This window comes from Ictidomys tridecemlineatus, chromosome 10 (assembly GCF_052094955.1).
Source record: "Ictidomys tridecemlineatus isolate mIctTri1 chromosome 10, mIctTri1.hap1, whole genome shotgun sequence".
NCBI lineage: Eukaryota > Metazoa > Chordata > Mammalia > Rodentia > Sciuridae > Ictidomys > Ictidomys tridecemlineatus.
Window position 1 is genome coordinate 75,847,903 of NC_135486.1, and position 17,309 is coordinate 75,865,211.

A 17,309-nucleotide genomic window follows, 5' to 3' on the forward strand; every position below is an offset into this window, starting at 1 on the left:
GCCAACAACTCCCTCTGGCAGACAGCCCCCTCTAACCGCTCAGTCCCAGTCCCCCAGGGCTCTCTTTTTGTCAGTGGGTGGGCGCCAGAGAGGAAGTCACGGGGGTAGCCACGCCTCCCCGGGGAAGGGGCGGGGCATGCAAAGTAGGGGAGGACTCCACAGCCCAGAACGCCTGAGCCGCGACGGACTTTTTAAAATTCCTAGTTCCAGATGGGACCAATGGTGAATCTGCACGCGGGGGCAGTGGACCCCGTGCGAACCCGAAGGAGACACGGGAAATATTGAGTGGGAGTAGGCAAGGAGGTGCTCACCGCGAGTTGAAAGTGAGCGAGCGGAGGGTGGTAAGGGCGAGGGGCGAGGGGTACAGTATCGCTTCTCGGCCTTTTGGCTAAGATCAAGTGTAGTATCTGTTCTTATCAGTTTAATATCTGATACGTCCTCTATCCGAGGACAATATATTAAATGGATTTTTGGAGCAGGGAGTTGGAATAGGAGCTTGCTCCGTCCACTCCGCGCATCGACCTGGTATTGCAGTACTTCCAGGAGTGGTGCACCCCTCTGGGGAAACTTAATGCTGTTTTAAAAATCAGAATATATACTTTCCCACTGTTTCTAAAGAACCGTTTTCACTTAAATCTTTCTCAGTCCTACAGTGTTTTTTTGAGAGTTGACAGATAAGGAAATGGAGTGGGAGAGGGTAATGGGTGTCTGCTCGGTAAGGTTAGATCATAGGTCAAATTAATATGAGTCTGGAATGATGGTAGACACTCAATAAAATTTTCAATCAACTTTTTATTTGTTCTTTCTTAGATATGCATGACAGTACAGTGTATTTTGATACGTTATACATACGTGAAGTGGAGCTTAGTCTAGTTAGGATGCCATTCTAGTGGTTATACATATGTAATGTGGAGTTACACGGAGCCGTGTATTCCTATAAGAAAATAGGAAAGCTACCTCCGGTTCATTCTGTTGTCTTTCCTATTCCCACTCCCCTCCCTTCCCTTTATTTCCCTTGGTCTAATCCAATGAATTTCTATTCTTTCCCTCCCCTGGCCCCTGCCCTTTGTTGTGTGATCCTCATATCACAGTGAACCTTTTTGGGGATTGGCTTATTTCACTTAGCAGGATGTTCTCCAGTTCCACCCATTTACCAGCAAATGCCATAATTTCATTCTTCTTTATGGCTGGACGGACACTCAGTGAATTTTAACAACATAGATTTAAGAGTGGCAGGGGACCCTGGAAGTCCCCTGGGCCAGTGGTTCTCAGCCATGTGCAATTAAAATCACCTAAGGAGCTGGGAGCAGGCCAGTGCCCAGCCCCTGGCTTGCTTTCTGTTTTTCTTTCTTTTTCCCTTCTTTCCTTCCTTCCTTTTCTTTCTTTTTCACAGCACTGGGGATTGAACCCAGGGCTGCTCTACCACTAAGCTACACCCCCAGCCCTTTTCTTTAATGTTTTGTTTGGAGACAGGGTTTTGCTGAGTGGTCCAACTGGCCTTGAATTTGTGATCCATCTGCCTTGGTCTCCCAATAGCTGGGATTACAGGCATGGGCCACCATACTGGGGTCAGCATTGGATTTTTTTTAAAACCTCCCAGAGTATTCATGAGGTGTGACCACGGACTGACCCAACCTCTGCATTTTTTAAGAGATGAGGAATTCAATCCTGGGGCTTTTAAAGGAATTTTCTCCATTAACATAGAGCTGTGCAAGGACAGATCCAGAGACCAAGCAGGTCTCCCTGGCCACTGTCTGTCGCGACCCCTCGCCGGCAAGGGAAACACGACACAAGATTCTTCTTTTAGCAGTTTACTCAGGACCTTTGAATCATGATGAGAAAACAGGAACAAGAGAGCGAGCGGTCTGTCTGCCCTGGCTTAAGTACCCAGCCCCACCAATGAACTAGCACCACGTGGAAAAGTCTAATAGGTACAGCGCAGCGGAAGCAGGCCAGAGCCCAGCCCCACAGCCTTACAAGGAGTTGTTTACTTCTAACAACTTTAACCGCTAACAAAGCGGAAGCAGAGACCAGCGCCATTTTCAGGGTGTGGTCGCTGGCTTCCAACAACTGTCCCATGCTATGCCACCTCCACTCTGCAGGCAAGCAGCAGGTAGAAAATAAGTATCAAGAAGATAGGCTGAAATCTGGAATTTTCCTCCAAAGAGCCTTATAGTCCCCAAGACCTCAGAGCATCTGAGGTGAGGAAGCATGGAGCCAGTTATGGCTCTATTTTTTCTGATCTGGAAAACTAAAAACCTGCACGTTCAATTGCTAGGAAGCAGGGTAGTCTTGTGTGAATAACTCTGGCTATAGATTAGACAGGCTTGGGTTTCCAGGCTGGCTCTGCACTCACTAGCTATGTGTTCTCAGACCACATTACTGAACCTCTCTGAGCTTTGTGCTCCTTGTTTATTAAGTGGAAATAATAAGAGCACTGATTCCTTATACTGCTGTGAGCATTGCCCTTATGCATATTCAGTAAACAAAACCTATTATGAGCATAGGCACCTGAATCACTTTGTCACTTCCTTTATAGCCATGACTAGAACCACACATTATTTACAGATGAGAAAGTAGTGACTTAGAGAAGCCAAGCCACCTATACAACATCACACAGCACTTTGAGAGTGGGTCTGGGACTAGAACATAGACCTGAGACTCTCAGCCCGTGGGCTTTCCACAGATGCTACTTCCCTGGGGCCCCAGATCTGAGGATTCTCCACCCCTCCCCAGGTCTTGTTGGCTCTAATGTGCTACTTTTTATGAGACTGACAATCCACTCCTTGTTAGAACTCCTATGGGTGGGCTTATGAGAGGGAATAAAGGAACCCACTCTCCCTGCAGCCTCCACCACCAGCTCAGCCCCTGGAAGAAAAGTAATTAGGATCATGAATCCTGCGATGCACCCTGCATTCACTGTGGCTTGGCCCTGTGGGTCCTCTCCGCAGGGCCACAGGACACAGAATAACTGATTTGCAGATGAGCACAATCCGGTTAGCTGTGAATATACTGTCTGATGAGAGGCCATCTATCATGTTTATGGGGGAGAAAATCACTTATGATCACCAGGAGCAGCAGCCAGAGGCACAGCAGGAAGTATCCCTGCCCCCACCCAAGGCCTTGGGACAGCCCCCCCCCCAACATACCAGGCCTCCAGATCAGCCAGAAACAGAGCAGAGGCCTCTGGACAGAGGCAGAAGAGCTCCCACACTCCCCATGGGTCCTCCTTCTGACAAGATCTGCTGGTGCCAAGGTCATTTTTTCCAACAAGAAACCACCAAAAGGAGATGGGAGGAAATTGATCAAGGTAGCAGCACTCAAGGGTGGCCACGGTGTGCCCAGCACAGAAAAGACTTTCAGGGGCACAGAGATGAGGTGTAACTGAGAAACTGATGTGCTTCCATTTTTTAAAAAAATATATAAATTACATCAGCAACTTCTACCTCAAGGCCCGTCCAGAGGGATGCGGCATGACCCTTGTCCTTGGAAAAACCCACAGAACCTTCCTAGGCACATACCCACCCTGCTGAGTTGTTTGTCTGTAAATAACAGGAGAGATGTTCCAGGTATCCCTGACTCAGTCAGGCTAGGTGAGGACACATAGCAACCCCCTAGCAACCTCCAATCAGCATGAAACAGGGAAAATACCTGGGATGCCAGATGATCCCCCAGTAGTACTCCACTCATGGTTTAAACCAATCAGTTCAGAGGAATCCCCCTCTTGTACTAACCAATCACCCCTACCCAACTTGTTCCCGCCAGTGAATGTGCTAATCAATGTTAAGAGTTGTTGTTTGATTTTCCCGAGGTGTGGAATGATTTGCTGTGTGATATTGTGGCGCATAGAGTACCCCCAAAACCTATAAAATCTCACTGGATAAAGGACCAGGACTCACTCCCTGGGACCGCTGCGTCAGAAACAGTTGTGAGTCCAGGCTCAAGCTTGCAATAGAGACTCTTTGTGTTATTGCATGGGATTTGGCTCCTGGAGGTCTATTGGGGTCCCACGAATCTGGCATTGCATAATCTCTACTCCTCTAATGCATGAAGTCCTGGCTCAACAGTAGTTGCTGTGTAACCTGGACCACACCTCTTGCCCTCTCTGGGCCCCAGCGACCTCCTTTATATAGTCATCAGAGATATTCCATGACTCTGGGGACAAAGAGCAGTGGGGGTGGAGCAGCTCATGGTAGGGCTGGAGGCTGCCTGGTTTTGTGGCCCTGGACTTCAATGCAATGACAGCGAGCAGATGGCCTCCACTCAGCCCCATAGCATTTAAGGACAAGAAGACCAGGTCTCCATGGGAAGTGAAGTGTTCCTTCAGAGCCTGGGATTATTTTGACCCAGCCAAGCTGGAAACCACGGAAGACTCTGGGTGCCAGTGTATGGGGGCCATTTGGATTTTACTCCTCTGGGATTTGGGGGTCTCAAGAGCGGGGAAATGATCCATCCTGTGGGGTAGGCAGGGAAACCAGGGAAAGGGCTCCGCACTCAGTGCTTCCCAAAGGCAAGGGTCGGGGGCTGTGGGCTTCACGGAGCCCCTCCATTCTTCCCTGTGACTTCCCATTAAATTTGAAAACTGGAGCTACCTAAAGGCTCTTTTGATTCCAAGATTTTTTTTTTTTTTTTTTTGAGACTTGAAGGCAGGACAGAGCATGGAGCTGTGCCTGCGGCCAGAGGCAGCTCTGTCTGCCAAGCTGGAACCTCTGCTTCTCGTTAATTAGAGGAGCCAAGAAATCACCCTCCAAAAACTGCCTTTCAACCGGAAATGCCAACTGCTCAGCCTTTTGTGAGACCCATGCTGCCGGCCACCGCTGGAGCCCAGGCCCCGATGGCACAGCGCCCCGGCCACACCAGGGAATAGCCACTCAGCGCCATCGCTGCCTGGTAATGGCCGGTGGAGAGGCTCCCACTCCTGGCGATGTCTTTATCTGCGTGCTCCAGAAGCCGTCCCCCAGCCCGGCTGGCTGAGCCTCCTTCCAGCTTCCAGCAGCAGCATCTGTGTCTTTGTCTGGCCCCCACGACGCTCCTGGCTGGCTGTGCTCCTGGCCGCAGAGCAGAGGAACAGCTCGGGGAGCAGTGGTGGCAGGCAGTGACATCTCCCGTGCTGGACTCCCAAGCACAGTGGCCTCTTTTCCTGCTTAGCTCCACTTGGGTGGTCTGGAAGTGGAGGGCAGTGCAGGGTGGCCACCAAGGACACTTGTGATCCCGTGGACTCAGGGCCCATGAAGGGAGAAGGAAGGTGTGGCATGATAAACACACAGGACACTCACACGTGTAGAACCGGCCTCTGCCCTGAGTTCTTGGCTCAGAACTCCTAAAACCCCCTTGTGACATACTGAGGGACAGGGTGGCCACAGCTGCATCCTTCACCCTACCACTTGGTCTTTGACCCCGGGTGCTAACAGAGCTCCTAAATCCCTGGAATTTCCTGTGTGGCAAGAGCATCAATTTTTTTTTTTCTGATAAAGTGACTCCTGTGGGTTCCTGAGTGGGGGCTGGTGATCAAAATGGCCAGGCTGTGATTACAATTTGGAACGTCCCATCTCCCCATCCTCCAGGGATGGAGAAGGACCAGAGGTGGAGTTAGTAACCAATTGTGTCAACGTGATGAAGTCTCCACAGAAATCTCTGAAAGACGAGGATAGGGGCTTTGGGTGGGTGAACACATCCACCTGCTGGGGATGACCCACCCCTGCTCCACAGGGATCAAAGCTTCTGCGCTCAGGGCCCTTCTGGCCCCTGCCCTATGCGCTTCTTCATCTTGCTCTCCATCTGTATCCTTTATCACATCCTCTCAGTGCTGGGAGCCAGCGTAACCAGTTATGGAACCTGAGAGGAACCTCATGGGGACCCCTGATTTGTAGCCCATCAGACAGAATCATGGGTAACCTGGGGACCCACTACTTGCAATTAGCTTCTGAGATGGGGTTGGTCTTGTGTGTCTGAGCCTTTTACCCCGCTAACTCCAAGTACTTAGGGTCACAACTGAATGTAGAGCACACACCAGTGTCCAGAGGGTTGAGAATTGATCCATGCGGAAAAAAATCCCCACGTATCTGTGTCAGGAGTGTTGGGTGCAGGTTTTCTTGTTTGGAAAGGCAACCAACCCCAAAGCATATTCCCAGAGGTGACAGAGCTCCTCACCATGGAGGGAAATAGGGTAGTCTTACCTGGAGGAAGGAAGAAGGAGGCCCGCAATTTCCCGTGAGAACTAATAGCAGTGAAAGAGGTGCTGAATCTAAGAGGTAGAGGCTAGACCTCTGGGCAGGAACAAGAGGAGACACGTTTTCCTTTAATAAGGGAAAGAAATGCTCTACACTGTGAGCAGACTGCCTCTAAGGAGAGCTTCTTTCCCCCATGGAGGTCCTGGAGGGGACACCGGGTGTCCATGGTGAGGGAGGCGGGAGGTTGGACTCTACCCCAGTGGAAATGTGTGCCCAGGACAACTGTGTCCATCCGCAATGCCAGACAGAACAAGTTGCACTTCTGACTCTGTCCCTAATTTGTTGACAGCAGAATCCACAAGTCACTGAACCTCAGTAAGACTCAGGCTTCTCATCTTTAAAATGACAGTTCTCACCGTGTGCTGTGGCCCACCCCTGTCATCCCAGCAGCTCAGGAGGCTGAGGCAGGAGGATCAAAAGCTCAAAGCCAGCTTCGGCAATTTTGTAAGACTCTAAGCAACTTAGTGAAACTGTGTCTCAAAATAAAACATAAAAAGTGTTGGGGAATGTGGTTCAGTTGTTAGGCGCCACTGGATTCAAACCCCAGTACCAATAAATAAGTAAATAAATAAAATAAAGACAACACATCTCAGGGAAGGCTGCCTCTCAGTTGTCACATATCTGAAGTGCAGCAATGTGACCTAGCTCCAACTGTTGCCCTTTCAAAATTTAGGGTCAAGGTTATGCTAGCAAGGAGACTCTGAGTCTCAAATGTAAAACTGACAAGGATTTTTGCAGAACTAAACCCTTGCCATTTGAGGCCTATCCAGTTGATTTTAGGAACTTAAAGTATTTAAGAGGCAAGGACAATTGCAAATAAGAGCAGAGAATGGCCACTCCCACAAGTGTCCTTCACCAGGTGGAAGAAAGGACGGCATGCCTGGCCCCAGGATGGACCCAAAGTGGTAAAGGCTCACAAGAGAGCAGAAGAAAACTCCTCAAATTCTAGAGGAGTCTGAGTCAGAGAAGAGCAGGAGGAAAGGAATCTTGGAGAAAGAGCAAAGCGAGGGTTTGAACGGGTTCCCGTGTTGGCAGCATGATCCCCACTGCAAGGGCATTTGGAAGTGGGGCCTTGAAGCGGCAATCGAGTCTTGAAGGCTCTGTCTTCCTCAGTGCATTGATGCTATTATGGAAGGAGCAGGTTTAGTTATTATGGGATGGAGTTCTGGATAAAGAGATGCCTGCAGCCCCCTTTCACACCCCTTCACGTGCTCTCTTGCCCTTCTGCATTCCTACAGGGAGTGACAAAGCAAGAAGGCCCTTGTTAAATGCCATCCCTGGGCCTTGGACTTCCCAGCCTCCAGAATTGCAAAACATAAATCTCTGTTCTTTATAGATTACCCCGTCTCAGGAGTCCTGTTATGGAAACACAAAACAGACTAAGACAAGGAAAGAGTTAAAAGGGCAGAAAAATAATTAGGTGGGAAGGAAAGAAATAGCTAGAAGAGCAGAAAGGGCCCCTCATGCTGGTCTAGGGGATATCCTCCCAGGCCATCCCAAAGGACTGAGCCAAGAGGGCCATACTCTTGAGTGGTGACAGAACACAGGTTGCTAAACTGGGACTGGGTGTGGGTGAGTGTCTAAACATCTGCATTTTCTTCTATCCCCACCTCCAAGGCCTTAAGATGTCCTGAACACCTATGGTCTCTCCTGCACGCATGGCTTTGTTCACTTTGGGGGACAATGGAGGTTAGTTGGCAGCTGCAGGTGTAGAATAAGCCCCACCCCCAGCGCCAGTCACCCCAGACAAGAGAATCATCTTTAGTGCAGGTGATGAGTCATGTTCAATGGCTCCAAAAATAATTAGGTAGAGTCCTTTGGGCTCTCTCTTCCCACTCTTAGCTTCACACTCTGGGGTGAAAAGATAAGAGGCCTATTTCGGGGTTATATAAAAAAGGGAGCATGTCTGAATCACATCTAGGGGCCCACAGGGAAAGAAGAGTCCTGTCACTCTTCAGAGCCATTCTGGTGTCTAGGACATGGTCACAGAGATCAGATTAGCCTCTCAGAGCCAGAAAGACCTGGTGTGGGCAGCTGGGATCTTGGTTCTGAACTCCGCTCCTCTTTTGGCATGATATTTTCAAGCAAAGGTTTTAGGCCATTGAGTTTGCTAGCAGAGAATCCCCATAAACCAGGGGGCTTCACCAACATTTGTATTTCATATTTCTGGAATCTGGAAAGTTTATGGTCAAGGTGCTGGCTGATTCAATTCCTGGACAGAGCCTATTCCTGGTTTTCAGATACCACCTTCTTGCTATATCCTCATGTGGTAGAGAGTGAGATAATTTCTCTTGCATACAAGGGTACTAATTCCATCATGACCCAGTCACCTTCCCAAGATCCCATCTCCAAATATCATCACATCAGAGGTTAGGGCTTCGACACAGGAATTAGGCAGGAGAGATACAAACTCTGCCCATGTCAGATGGCTTTTAGAAAAAAGAATTGTTCGAGATTTCTGGGGAAAATGCAAGTGAAATATCTTACCCCCTGGCAGAAAGGGGGTGAAAAGACACATGTGGGAGATGAGACTGGAAAAATTTGTGGAGGGCTTGTCCTGAGTCTTGGCATAGCTTAGCCAAGAGTTTGCTAGAAAAACTGACACTGTTAACAATAACCTCAGGCTCCATGAACCGCCAGAGGGCCTTCCGGAATCTTTATGATGGGTTTGGGTAGAAGCAGAAAAAGTAGAAGCTATACACATTTTCAAGAGAGAGAAAGCTGCTTCAAACTTAGGTCTCAGAGACACAAAGGGAAGGGGTCCCAAAGAGAGAGAGGTTAGCACCTGCCCCAAATACGGTGGGATGGGAGAGCTTCAAACCCCTCCTCCTGGGACATGGAGCCCTGGGCCCAACTTACTACTCTAGCTTCCCATTTTTAATTACTACAATATGGACAGGATGGTATCAAAACTGTGCTGCATACATCCTGTGAAATATTCTTTGACCAGAAAAAGCCATCAAGCTGGAGCCCCAAGACTGGATACTGATGGCTTTATAAGAAGGAAAGAGACCTCGCTCACATGCACACTGACCCTCCGTCTCTCACCAGGGACAGCTGCCTCCGCACTCTGCCAGCATGAAGCTTATGGCTAAATGTGGCCCTTCCATGGAGGAGTGTGGGAGGCCAACCTTACTCGTGACTGAGTTACACTCCCCAGCTGGGTGCTGAGGCACTCAGTCGCAGAAATGTGGCACCCTTCTTGGGTGTGAGGGTCGGTGTCTCCTGCATGGGTGTGTCTTGCTCACCTGTTCTTTTGTGATATAACCCCTTGCCCTGTTTAGGATAGAATCTTCCTTGGAAGTGCCCTGTGTATGTCCCCTTCTCTAACTGTGCCCTTAGGGTGTGGCCTACCCAGATGTCAGTCAACCTGCTGACAGTGGACATCATGAAGATACTCAGCCCCCTGAAACCTGACCCCTTGCCTCATTTGAATAGCTTCTCCTCAATAAAAGGGGTCAGTGTGTGTGTGTGTGTACACGTGTGTGTGTGTGTGTGTGTGTGTGTGTGTGTGTGTGTGCGCTCTCGCTGTCTCTCTTTCTGCGGACGCTTAAGGTCAGAGAAGCCGTCACAGCGACCCCAAAGAAAAAGGTATTTGTGTCTCTTGTGTGGTTATTTCGTGCAGCCCAGTTAGCCCAGTTTAACTGGAGTGACCCCTGAGTCTTTTAGTCGCTAGAACAGAAACCTGGCAGAGGAGATGTGTGCTCTGATGAGGGGAAGACCCTGGAGCACTCTAGAAGCCAACAATTTAGAAACCATATTAAAGAAAACTCTACTAAAGGCATTAGATGGGGATCCTTGGTGGGAGGAAAGGGCAGAGAAATGGTAGGAGGTGACATTGGAATATCCAGGTGATGCCGGACTGTGGAGGGCCCTACACACCACAAGGCTAAGAGGTGTGTGGACTTTTCCTGGGAAGCAATGGGAAGACTTTGAGGCCAGGAAGGAGACAGGTGGGGTGGAGCCCTGGCAGCACCTCTGCCTCCCAGTGACCTCCCTTCCACTCTACTCCCAGCCAGGCTTCCAGAGCAGCGTCTGGCACTGAGAGGGGAGAAGAAAGAATTTCCTGAAGTAACCAATGGATGGAACAATATGGAATCCAAAGGGAGGGGATGTTCAAATGAACATTAAAAACAACATGATATTTACAACTCCCAATTAAAAATTCAACCATGAAGAAGGAATTATTGTCTTTGTAGGCAGAAAAACCTCTTTGAAAGATTTATTTTGCTACATCACTTATGACAAATGACATGACTATGTATGAAAGATGATCATAAAACTGGCTTTTATGAAAAAAATGGGTCTAGTTAACTCAATAACCATTTGGTTTCGCTGTGATCTGTAGGGGTTTTGTGAGATTTTTGGTAATAGACTCTGCATTTTGCTGTGCAAGAACAGGAGAGAACAGCTACCTGGGTTGGGCACTTCCTGGGGTCAGGGAGATAGAAAGATACTCCTAGGAAAGATGGTAGAGAAACAAAACATCTCAAGTGAAACCTCTAAGTCTTTTGCTGGGGTGAGATCTCCTATGTCTGTCTCCTTCAGTCGACCTATGAACTCTGCTCACTAGTGTGATTGTGGGAGGGAATTCTTTTTTGGGTTTTGCTCCTGAGTTGGTCCAGGATAGAAACAGAGGATGTTCCCACAGGGCTGGGACAAGGATGGTTGATGTCCAGCACCAGTGGCTGTCCAGAATCAGTGGAGGCTGAACAGGGGCCTGAAGGGTCATGCAGACAGGACTGGAGGGAGAAGCAGGGTGACCAATAGGACAACAGTATCCCAGAGACAGTTGGTAGAATCCAACAGCATGCTGCTCTGGGACCAACCGAAGCCAGCACCTGCTTACATTCCTGTTTTCTCTATTTGTATAAGAAGCTTTGATTCCCATAACCCAGTGGGCCAGCAGGGGCACGGAGAGGGTGGGGGGACCCACACAACAAAGACTTGGAGCAAGTTTGTCCTTGAGAAGAAATAAATAATGATAGGCTTTCACACTAAGCCCTGTGCTGGAAATCCAACTGTTCACCTGTATGTGAAGTGTAGGCTCACTAAAAAACTATATATAAAAGCAATTGAAATCCTCCCAGAAAGAAGGCTTCCCCTGCCTGTACCCAGCCCCTGTTCACCCTATGACTCTCCCGAGCTTGATGCAACTAGCAATAGAAACGGAAGACTGTAATTAAAGTGAGCCTGGCTGATGCTGCTGTTCAAATTAAACTCAAAAAAAAAAAAAAAACCCACAACATTTTCAATAAAGATAGGCTAAGCCCAGCACGCTTTAGTCATTACTGTAGCACTTTTCTTCCAGGAGGATTAACAAATGTGAAGTATAGGGCCTAGAAATTTTGATCAAGCAAAGTATCATAAAGGGTTTTATTCTCTCCCTCTTTGATTAAAATTGCACTCCTGCGATTCAATTCTATATGTAATGTAGATACACATACGCATGCTGTGTTACCTCTACCCAGTGAGGACAATAGGACCCTCTGTAGGATTCAGTCTCTCTTTTAGGATCAGTTGGGGGAAAGCCACACATACAAAATGTGTCTGATGACGGCCCCAGATTTAATACATAAAAATAAGCGCTTGTTTCCATTGCCAGGGGTGGTGGTTTTGAACTTGGAAACACAAGAAAAACATGCTGATTAGCTCAAGGAAGCAGAGCCAGATTTGGGAATACAACTTAGGGGAAACCAGAGAAGAAAACCAGACAGCCTTGGCCAAGCCTGAGGAGGAGGCCTCTCGCCATGTGGCTGAACGTGAAAGGATGGAATCCCGGGGCTTGGGAAGAAACCCGGGGCAGGATAGCTGGTGTCTGCAGCCTGGGCTCTTTGTTACCAGCCCTGATCACTTCAGGTGAGTCACTAGAAAGGAATGGAAGAGAAAAGGAGGGGAGAAGAGGATTAGAGAGCAAAGGGAGGGAGGGGGGTGGAGAGAAAGAAAGGGAAACGGAAGAAAGAAAAGTGGAAACCAACTCAAAACAGGTTAAAGAAAAAAGGTGGCAGGCATGGTCAAGAGAGGGGCTGGGAGATCCACAGAAATCCCTGCGGATGGGCCTCATGAACATTCTGGAACAGAACTAGAAATCTTCGGAAGCCAGGCCATTCTCAGCTCTTCCTGCTGGCCCATCCCCACTCCTCCCTGCCCATCCCGTATCTCTGCTCTCTTTCCGTCTCCACAGCTCAGTATTCTCCACTTCTAGGCCCAGGTGGCTTCCCAGGAAAACCCCAGGTTCTTATGACTGAGTATGTTTATCCCTCGCTCCTGCTGTCTGTAGAAGCCAACTGGCCATGGTTGAGCCCAAGTCCAAGTCCCCAAGAGTGAATGTGGTGGGCCCACACGCCTACTTCAGCCCTATGCTGGCAGGAGGGGGGTCACATTTTGTGAGCCTGGGCCAGTGTCCTTCAGACTCTGAGGCTGGAGAGAAAATGGAAAAGTTGAGGTAAGGGAGCTTTGGGGAAAGGAGTAAAAAGGGGAAGTGTGAAAAGGGACATAGGAAGACCCCAGGGACCTATTTACCTTCCTTTTCTGAAGAAGCTTGGTATCGAAGTTTGAAAGGACAAACTTCAGAGAGAAATCTGGTCCAAAGAGACATGCACTGAGGTACATGTGGAGCCCTCTGGAATCTCCCCTTCCATCTTTGGTAGCTGTGAGACAGGAGCAGCCTGTTGGACTCTTCTGATTCCAGGGAGATCCTGTGGAAAAATCAGCCATGGGTAAAGACAATTCCACTTGCCACAACCTTCCTTCTGACTGTCTCTCCCCAGAACTCCCCCTCCATCAATGCTGCTTCTTATCTGACCTTTACCAGGTAGGCACCTCACTTCAGAGGTCTGATAAAGAGGTCCAATAGAACCTGATTACAGAATACACACTACATTCCCTTTAATAGTATTTTGAAATGTTGATTTCATTTCAATTGACTCCTGATCAATAATTACTACTAAGGGTATAGACAAGATTGAGGTATCTGGGCTCCCATTGTCTTCCTCACACCCAGCAGTTGTGGTCCAATTCTGTGGTTGAGGCAATTTGCATGGAGCAGCAGTCTCTGGCTCAGAGGATTCCCCTATTAATATGTTCAGGTTGGTTCACTTGTTTATTCAGCTGATCATGTACATATACTTACTAGAATGTCTTCCAGATACCAGGAAATGTGCTAGGCCGATGAAGATAATATAAATTATTCTGGCAATAATGGCTAAAGAAAAAATTAGGTAACATTCCAGAAGACACTAAAAGAAAACAATTTTCTTAACAATTTATATTATCTTCATCGGCACTGGGAGTTTGCTGGGGCCCCTTTGGCTGTGGCTCTCAACACTAGGCACTAGCAATAGAGTCATAAACAGGACAAATACAAGTTTCCACTCTCACAGAACCTCAAAGACTGGCAAGGAACACAGCTGCTGAAGAAATCCTGCCACGTGTGACAAGAGTTATAAAAGGGAAGTCTAGGGCCTGGAAAGACTTTATGAGGGTTAGTCAAAAAAGTCCTCCTTGACTAGATGAAATTTAGACAGACTTCAAAGCCTATGTATGAGTTTGCTACAGCTGCTACAGCAAAGAGGGTCTGGTAACTCAAACAATAGAAAGTATTTCCTCATAATTCTGGAGACTGGAAGCCTGGGGCAGGGGGCAAGGTATTAGAGCAGTTCATTTCTTCTGAGAATCTCTCCTTGGCTAGCCCATGGTTGTCTTCTTCTAGTGTCATGATCTTTTCTTTCTGTGTGTCTATGTTTTAATCTCCTCTTCTTATAGGGACACTAGTCAGATTGGATCAGAGCCACTCTCATGACTTCATTCTAACGCAAATCTTTGATGGCCCTATCTCCCAAGGCACTTGCCTCTGAGGTACTAAGGATTAGGATTTCAGCATGTGAATTAAAGGGAGAGGGACACAATTAAGTCTATAAAAGCTTACCATGGGCTTGCCAGGAGATCAAATTTGGAAAGAATGTTCTAGAAAGAAAAAAAAAAAAGGTAGCTAGAGAAGAACAGAATGTGATTGTGAACGGTCTTGTCAGTCAGATTAAATATTTTACACTTCATTTTAAAGGTAACCCTAAGATGGTTGGGAGGCTTTAAGCAGAAGAGTGACATGACCATCCCTGCATTCTAGAAAGATCATTCGGGAAATGAATTAGAGGGAACAAGAGTGAATGTGGAGAGGCCAGTAATGCCTGGAAGTCCAGGAGACAGACAAAGGGGACTTGGACTCCAACACTGGGTGTCAGGAGTCATGGAGAGATGCTTACAACTCTAGAATCTTCCACTCTGAGTGGATGTGAGGAGTGTGCGGAGGGAAGATCGGGAGCAATTAGGGAAGTAAGACAGGAAAGAGTGTGGGAGACTCTAATTTTTGGAGATGGCAACAGAAATGTAAAATTTGACATGCCTTTGGGCTGTCCAAATGGAAACATCAAAACAGAAGCTGCAGAGAAGACAGAGTCCTGGTGGAGGATATGGTTTGGGAAGTTGTTGGGATAGGAAGGTAAACTAAAACCACGGGCGTGGGGAGAGGGAGAGAGAAACAGAGCCCCAGGAGGCACATTTAAGGACTAAGTAGAGAAGTCAGTGAGGAGCCATCAGAGAGGCAAGAATCAACGAAGAGAAAGTGACATCTTAGGACCCTATAGACCAGGTGATCCCAGAAAGGAGAGGTCGATGGGCACCGTGGCCACATGTGTAAGGACGGAGAGCATGCTGGATGGACTCACGCTGTTGACCTGTGTGAAAGCAGTCTCAGGTGTGTAGGGCTGGAAGCCAGATTTTGCTGGAAGGAGGAGTTGTCTGCATATTTGGCTGGGAACAGGAGGAGAGGAGACATTGAAGCTGGAGAGGTTAGGGATTCCAAAGGAATTTTTACCACCGAAAAGACTTGAACACAGAGATGCTGAGAGAGAGCCAGTAGAGACAGAGCCATAGTCGCTGAAGAGACAAGAGGGAACTCTGGCCTCAGGAAAGAGAAGGAACAACTCCACTTCAACAAGTGCAATCAGAGCCTGTAATTGAAGCAATGGGACCCCCAATTAAGGGGTTTTTGTAGAGGGAATATGGGAAGCTCCTGATTGTGAATGTAGGTTGGCTGGATCAATTAATAAAGCAATATACAATGAATAAATACCCGACACGTTCAGCAATAGGCATTCAACTTAGACCTGTAAGATTTGTCCCAAGATGACCATCCTGTGCCCCTTGGCTATGAGGTATCTGGAGTAGCAGCCTGAACCACCTATTACCAAATGGAAGTAGGCCATCAAGCTACCCACAGGCAAGCCAAAGTTTTTCTCTAGAACATTTTGAATTAAGTCTAAAAGCTGGAGGAGTGCGATTAAGGCGCCTGAAGCTGCTAACCACAGAGCATGCAGAACTGTAGTCTGGGCCTGGGTCATTTGAAGGGGTATAACTATGAACGGAACAATGGGCAGTACTGACTGGGAGCTGGGCTCCTCTGGCCTCCCTCCTTTCTCTACTCGCCTCCTCCTCCCTGCCCCTGGTCCTCCCCAATGCCAGCACACCTTTCTGACTGCCATGGTACACGTGTCTCTGTGGGCTCTGGGGTCCAGATTAAAGCCCACTAGAATAACTGGGCCATTGAATTTCAAATTAAATTGCCCCCACAGGCCCTTCTCATTCCAGTTAGTGGGTTCATTAGGGCTCAGATAATGGAACGGCTCTTCCCACTAATGGGCCATGAGCAAGGGAAGGAGGGAAAGTGGCCCCTCTACTGCTTCACTACAGAGAAACTGGGAGGAAAAGGTCACTGAAGAAAGCCCCAAAGTTTTTAGTGTTTTGGAAGAACTTTCTCCAAACTGTGGGAGATCTGGAGCATGAAGAATAGATTCACCGGATGTACTTGCAAGCAGAATAGGCATTCATCCCAGTGTAGGACATCCAGAGTTCTGGAATTTATCATCCCAGAAGGTTCCATTGCTAATCTCATCCAACAGCAAGAGCATGTGAGATCTTTGGACCCAGAAGAAGCTTGTGGAAGCTGTGGGGGCTGCTTGCCAGGAAAAGTGAAGTCTGCTGCCGCAGCCTGGTTTGTGTTGACTCCGACCACATGGACCACAGGTTCTGAGCCAGGTTCCCCCCCCTCCAGGGGTGTGAAGAACCTTGACAACTGGAAATAAGCAGTTTACAAGATACTGCTGGCATTCGGCTCTAGGCGCTGCGCCTGGCCCCCACATGTCTGCAGCTGCTATAAAATGAGAAAGTTCTGAGCTCAAAGCAGTTTCTAAGTTCAAACTGTTGGTGCCTCCCCCAGAGGCCACGCCTGGAGCCACAGAGGAAAGGGAGAGCCCCTTATGGCCCACCTGTCCTATTCCAATCTTGTTTAGTTGCTTAGAAATTAGATCACTTTAAGAAAGCAAGATCTAATAAAGAAGAGGAATTAGATCTGGGAGTTCTAGAAACAAGCAGAAAGCTAAGAGCAGCCCTAACTGTATTGTAGAGACTAGCAAGACTTTTCTTAAAGGACAAGAACAGAATGGTTCCTGCCACATATTAGAACTGTCAAGGTTCTTGCACACAGAAGGAGAATGGTTTCTAACTGGTCCTGTTAAGATCACTCATGCTAAATTGCATGGAAATAGGAAGGGACTCAGACCTGGGACCTCCTAACTTAACTGCTGTAGATCATTGCAGGCAAGTGATATAAGGTAGAGCCATCTGGGACTGCTCAGCCCAACCCTGTTCCAGTCCGCAACTGGAGTTTGTTGTTGCTGTTGTCATTCTCAGGTGGTAGCACCTCTTGGGGGCCAGCTAAGGACTCAAAACAATGCAGTGACTCATTAAAGTGCCCCGTCTTCTGGCTACCCACCCACCACAAATCCTGCAAAGAGTTCACCAAGCATCCAGAAAGCCTGCCATTTGAGTGGCCCCAAAAGGGATGGGCTGCAAGTGGGTCAGAAAACTTTCACAACCCCTGGCCTTAACTGGCCTAGTTATATCACATGATGGGGAACCAGGAGGAAGCCATCCCCATGGCAATCAAAAGAAGCACAGCTAGGATTCAGGAGGCCCCTGTGACTCAGAAACCTTTCCTACAATGCCACCCCCAGAAGACCCCCC

At 48.2% G+C, this 17,309-nt stretch overlaps 1 long non-coding RNA gene and 1 other non-coding gene across 2 annotated transcripts in view; one reads left to right on the top strand and one right to left on the bottom strand.

The window, feature by feature from the left end:
- The first annotated feature begins 368 nt into the window (after positions 1-368).
- Positions 369-559, top strand: LOC120887790 (U2 spliceosomal RNA). The gene has a single exon (XR_005731113.2). It is a non-coding gene; the product is annotated as a U2 spliceosomal RNA (small nuclear RNA).
- A 9,937-nt stretch (positions 560-10,496) lies between these two features.
- The window catches only part of LOC144367339 (uncharacterized), a 29,416-nt gene continuing 22,603 nt past the window's right edge, over positions 10,497-17,309 (bottom strand). Inside the window, exons 2-3 of the long non-coding RNA XR_013426674.1 lie at positions 12,753-12,928; positions 10,497-12,650 (exon numbers count right to left, since the gene is read on the bottom strand). This is a non-coding gene — a long non-coding RNA (uncharacterized LOC144367339). The remainder of the gene's footprint in view (positions 12,651-12,752; positions 12,929-17,309) is intronic.